Below are 6981 nucleotides of genomic sequence, written 5' to 3' on the forward strand. Positions count from 1 at the left end.
ACAAATGAAAACAATAAATGAATCCAAGTTTTTACATGCTGTGAAACAGAGGGACCTATGAAGGGAAAACTTGCCTATAAGTAAATAAATATTTGTAAAAAATGTAAAGAAGTGAATCTTACATAGAACTACCATAATTTGAAGAGTAAAAGGTACAGAAGTATGTAGAGACAGTTCAGTAACAAAGAAAATGGAGAATCTTCTAGTGATACTAAATGATAAAATTGATAAGAAAGCTTTATTTATTTACAACAACAAAAAAATTGAAAACAACTTCAGAGGCTGTTGGAACACAGCTTTACATAGACAAGAAAACTAGCAGTTGCTGGAATGGCAGTGAAAAACTTGGGGAAATTCTTTCAAGAGGAAGGAGAAAGGGAGAAAGAAGATGGTGCCCTCTAGAGTTGCAATGTCAAGAGAAGGATGAGGAGATTAGGTTGCTCTAAAAACAAGGTGGAAATAACATAGATACTAAGTACATTAAGCACTACACGTTTGGATTGATGTGTCCATTTATTTGGGTACAAATATTAAACATACATGCAGATACAGATGTAAACTGTAGACACAGATATATGTAGATACACATGTAGGTATATGCAAACCTATAGGTGCTCTATATGCATCTAACCATCTGTATTGTTGCTTATAATGGGGTAGGCAGGCTTCATTCTCTTGTACCTTCTGCAGGACTAGATACTTTTCTAAAACTCAAATTAATATTCTCAGCTCCTATTACTCAACAAACCCCCACTTCCCATTCCTATTTTAAATAATAGAGGTGTAAGGGTTCTGTGTTTGGGATCAGGGTCTCTGATGGCTTCATGACTATAGCATGCTTGGTAGGAAGGAATTTTCTGTGCAAAGACACAGAATGCCTGGCTGTTAGGAAAACTTCGGTGCAAAGATGGGATTTCTGGCTGTTATAACAATGCTCAGCATGGGGAGGCTCTGTGCTAGAGTCTTATCAGCCTTGACCTTGATCTAAGGCACACAGCTCCTGGGAAATAAACTGTCTTGTTAGACAACCACAATGTTTCACCCAGCTCTGTTGTGCCTGAACCTCTCCACCTAAAAGTGACTTTAAACAATAGACTTTCCTGAGATCTATGCAAAACTCCTAACATTGCACATTGCAACTATAGTGTGTAACTGAGGAATAATATGCATAAAGTTGCTAACCTTGCAACCTGCCTAATGACATGATGAGCAATAATATACTACTGATGCCAATGACCTAATGTAACCTATTGATATAAATAAAATTGGCAGCTTGGCTATTCTGCCATTCTGCCTCTACATTTTGTCTCTGTGTCTCTTTTTATTTTTCTTACATAGAGGAACAAAATTATTTTCATTACAATTAACATCTTAAATATTTTATATATTCTTATGTCTAACTTCATATATTAAAAATATTTAAAATAATTTGATTCCCTCAATATTTCAAATTTATTTGTTGTAGATACCCATAGTTATATATATATATATATATATATATATATATATATATATTCATTTTTGTATGATTTTTTTTAGGTTTTGCATTTACTTTTTCTTTTTTAAAATTGATTTTATTTTTTAAAATACATGACAGTGGAATGCATCACAATTCTTATTACACATGTAGAACACAATTTTTCATACCTCTGTGTATATATAATGTATGTTCACACCAATTCATGTCTTCATATGTGTAGTTTGGATAATGATGTCTACCACATTCCACCCTCATTGCTAACCCCCTGTCCCTTCCATTTTCCTCCCACCCATTTGCCCTATCTATAGTTCATCTATTCCTTCCATGCTTCCTCTCCCTACACCACTATGAGTCAGTCACCTTATATCAAAGAAAACATTCGCCATTTTAGTTTTTGGAATTGGCTAACTTCACTTAGCATTATCTCTCCAACTGCATCCATTTACTTGTAAATGGCATGATTTTATTATCTTTATTGCTGAGTAATATTCCATTGTGTATGTATGCCACATTTTTTAATCCATTCGTCTACTGAAGGGCATCTCAGTTGGTTCTACAGTTTAGCTATTGTGAATTGTGCTGGTATAAACACTGATGTGGCTGTGTTCCTGTGGTATACTGTTTTTATGTCCTAGGGGTATAAGTCAAGGAGAGGGATAGCTGGGTCAAAAGGTGGTTCCATTCCAAGTTTTCCAAGGACTCTCCTTACTGTTTTCCATATTGGCTCCACCAATTTGCAGTCCCTAGAAGACTCAAAAACCTCTACTAGAAAACTTCTAGAACTAGTAAATGAATTCAGCAAAGAAGCAGGTTATAAAACAAACACGCATAAATCAAAGGCATTTATGCATATCAGTGACAAATCCTTTGAGAAGAAAATGAGGAAAACTATCCCATTTACAATAGCCTCCAAAAAATAAATACATAAATAAATAAAGTACTTGGGAATCAACTTAATAAATAGGTTAAAGATCTATATAGTGAAAACTACAGAACCATAAAGAAAGAAATCAAAGAAGACCTTAAAAGATGGAAAGAGTAACTGAATTTCTTATGTGTGTTCACAAATAATAAACCATCTCTTTTTGGTAGAAAAATAACTTTAAAAAGTTTGCAAACAGGTTGTTGGTTATATTTCATAGGTGTGTTATATTGATCTTAATAAGAAAAGTTCTTACCGTTCCAACAAAAGAAAGAGAACAACTTTTAAGTTTTTTGTTCAGTTATCTCACAGCTTTAACTAATAATATAGTAATATATTATCTTAGCAAAAATACAACATTTTCTCAATTTTCCCTTAACTGTAGTAGTTGAAGTTCTTTATTAAAATTTAAAATAATCCACTATATTGAATTTTGTACTCACATAGTTGCCTCTCAAATTTTATATTTAATAAGAAGAAATTATGTAGAAAGACATCTATTTTCCAATAGAAGTTAACATTTATATAGATTACAGGAAAATGTCCACATCATACATGAGCAGATGAAAACCTGAATCTTGTCTCAGAATGTTGTAAATTCTGGCCAGTTATTTTTTTATATTACCAACACCAACATATTCTTTGTGAGTCAGGTATTTTATTTCAATAATAAAAAATATACTAATATAGGGTGGAAACAAATTGAAAATTCAGGGGAAAAGCAAAGCCATTTCACTTTTAGTTAAGATGTTTTAAAACAACCATCTATGTACAATGTTAGGTACAAGTCTGTGAAAACAGGAACATAACATCTCATCCAGCCCAAGATCCATATAAAATACAATCCATACAAAGTCTGGGTACTTTCTCAGTATCAACTAAGAACAAAAATAAATTTTCATGAGGTGTATGCATCAAAGCCTATGTTTTTTATTTCATTAAGAATCACAAACCTTTCAAGTCTCAGAGAAAAATCAAAATTCATTGTACATATAAGAATATAATTCCAATTTTCTTAAAATTTTATATATTATGTATGTATTTAATATATAGCCATATACAAATGTAAAATACATATATAATACATAACCATAAACACATGTAAAATGCCTGGAATTCAAGGGTGGTTTGACATTACAAATTAAGCAGTGTAAAACACCAAGTTAATATGACTGAGGAAAAATATTACATGATTATTAAAGTTGGCACAGAAAAGAAATTTGGAAAAATCCAACACTATTTCCATAAAAAAAAACACTTGAAACCTTGGCACAGAAGGGAACTTCTTTATCATGATGAAGAGGATTTAGAAAAAACCTGATAGTAACATTAAATCTAGTACTGAGAGATTGAAAAATTTATACCCAGGATCATGAAAAAAGCAAGTACGTCCCCACTCATCATTACTATTAAGTACTTTGCTGAAAGAACTAGTTAGAGAAATTAGACTAATAATAAAAAAGACATTTAATATTAGAAGAAAGAACTAAAACTATCTCTATTTACTGACATGTTTTCTTCAAAAAATATTCTGTAAGAAGGACACAAGACTAATAAATTCAGCAAAGCTACAAGATACAAGATCAAAGCATAAAAGCCATTTTTTTCCTCTACTACAGCATGAACAATTTAATATAGATGTTAAGAAATCAATTACATTTCTAGTAGCACATTAAAAAATACAAATCTTAAGAAAAGATTTTACTAAGTAGGTTAAAGATTTTACATTGAAAAAGCACAAAACTTTACTGAAATTAAAGAACATAAATAAATGTAAACAGACACAATTTTTAAGAACTAGAAAATTGTCAAGTTCTCAATATTACCTAAAAAAACACACAGATTCATTATAATCCCTCTCAAAATTCTAATATCTCTTTCTTTCTTTCTTTCTTTCTTTCTTTCTTTCTTTCTTTCTTTCTTTCTTTCTTTCTTTCTTTCTTTCATTCTTTCTTTCTTTCTTTCATGGCACTGAGTATTGAACACAAGGCCTCATGCATGCCAGGCATGCACCCTATATCTGAGCAACATTTCCAGGCCTACAACATTAATTTTTTAAACAAAGAAACTGATTATCCATATTATTTGGAATTGCAAGGGTCTATATAGTGAAAATAATTCTGGAAAAGAAATAAAATTGAAGAACTTGCAATCACAAAATTTAAACCTTACAACAAAACTCCAGAATGATACATAAATGTGATTGACATTAGATTAGATGAATAGACCAATAAAATATATTTTTGAGCCCAGATATAAAGAATCACCTGTCCCTCACATGTCCAATTCATTTTTGAAAAGTGTAGGAATTCTTTTCAATGAAAAATAATACACTCTTCAAAAATTAATACCGAACAATTAGATTTGCATAAAGGATTGATATTAGATCCCTATATGACACCATGTAAAATAATGAACTAAAAATGCATTGATAATCTAAAATATCTAAAGTTATAAAAATTATAGAAGAAAATATAGGGCTAAATATTTATGGTTTTTAATTTGACAATGAATTCCATAACACTTAGTGCTGAGAGCCATAGCCATGTCCGAATGATGCATGGCATTTTTGCCAGAATGGAGTGGTTGAGAGGTGACACCAGTAAGCCATTGAGATGATAATGGTTATGTTAAGCTGTGTACATTAGACCCCTGCTGTCTGCCTCGGCCTACTACTTTGGAGTTCTCACGGGGATTCCAAAAGAGTTCCCTGGGGAAGTGCCAGAGGCAGAATTTCTGTTTGGTGGTTCCTGGAAGAGCCATGTGCGTGGTGTGCAGGAGTGTTCCCAGGAAGCATGTGTGGAGTGTGCTAGTGGAGTTCAGAAACAAAGTTTGTTCCTGCTTCAGTGGCTCCTGATTTGTACCCAGCCAGACTGCGGCATTTGGCGACCCATGAGGGGAACTGAAGCTCCGAGGTAAGTGAAATTGCTCGCCTGTAAGGGAAGGTGAGAAAATGGGTGACCATTTCAAAAAACAATGTGTTCTTGTTTTGATTTTTTTTGTCTTTGTTTCAAGCTGCCTATCCCTAGAACTTTCTCAGGCAAACTAGGAAAAATGGTTAGCTCAAGGTTTGGAGTTGTTTGCCCCTGAGGAAGGGATAGAAATAGACCACAAATGCACATGTGAAAAAAATAGGAAAATTGATACAACGATTTTTTGTTCAGTTTTTATTTCATTCTGTTTTGTTTTCATTGTTTCGGTTCTGTTTTGTGTTATCTTGTTGGGTTGTGTTATCTTTATAGTAGATTAGAAATTAGTAAAAAACAAACTGAAAGAGTGTTAAGTAAATTGTTAGAGGTCCAGACTATGGTAGAAAACATGGTAGATCAAGCAAAAGAGAAAGTCTCTCGAGCTAGTCAGATAGAGGAAGAAAATTTAAAGGAAGAAAGCTTAGAAGAGAAAGAGCTATCAGGGGGAAAGCTACAACAGGAGGCTGCTACTAACTCTGTTCTATCACCAGAGGGCATAATTCAACCAACAGCTCCACCTATGGAGACAACTGAGTGGCCCTCAACCCCCGTAGTTGATAGATGGGATCCTGAGACAGGACCTCAAAGATTCATGTGCCCTGTACTTAAGCAGGCAGGAGGGCAGAAAATTCACCATACTTTAGATTTCAAAACAGTGAAGCAGTTAAAGGAGGCTGTAACAACCTATGGTCCCCAAGCACCCTTCACTGTAAGCATGGTTGAATCCATTACCAACTTGGAAATGATGCCAGCAGACTGGGCTAGTATGTGTAAATCTGTGCTAAATGGAGGACAATATTTGTTATGGAAGGTTGCCAATGAGGAATTTTGCACAGATACAGCTGGGAAAAATGCAGCAGCCAGTTACCCTCAAAGAAATCTAGATATGTTGTTAGGAAAAAGACCTTATGAGGGTCAACTGCAACAAATTGAATATGATCCTGCTATATATTCACAAATTGCTGCAGATGCAGTTAGGGCATGGAAGATTTTACAAGGACATGGAGATTTACAAGGTCAATTATCTAAGGTAATACAGGAAGCTAATGAACCTTACGCTGAATTTGTAGACAGGCTTATTCAAAATGCTACCAGAGTTTTGGGAGATAGAGAACAAGCAATGCCATTAATAAAACAACTGGCTTATGAGCAAGCAAATCATTGGTGCGGAGAGGTCATTAGATCATGAAAACATGGAGATTTAAACACATATATTAAATTATGTAGAGACATTAATGAACACGGGCAAGTCATGGCAGCTGCAGTACAACAGGCTTTAGATGAGAGGCCAAAAACATGCTACAATTGTGAACAAACATTACATTTTAAAAGGATTGCCTCATATGAGGAGGGTTTAACAAAACTAAGTATCAAAGGGGTATAATACGGGTATTTGCCCATGATGCCATAGAGGGAGACATTGGGCTAATGAATGCTGTTCTCAAACCACCATAGAGGGTACTCCATTATCAAAAAACGGACAAGGACCAGGTGTTTACCCACAATATCGCGGAGAAAGGCATCAGGCTCCATTACCAAAAAACAGACAGGGGGGCCCAATGCTCTGGGGCCCATGACCACAAATATATGGGGCAATGGAGGAACCCAGC

This window comes from Ictidomys tridecemlineatus, chromosome 4, assembly GCF_052094955.1.
Source record: "Ictidomys tridecemlineatus isolate mIctTri1 chromosome 4, mIctTri1.hap1, whole genome shotgun sequence".
Lineage (NCBI taxonomy): Eukaryota > Metazoa > Chordata > Mammalia > Rodentia > Sciuridae > Ictidomys > Ictidomys tridecemlineatus.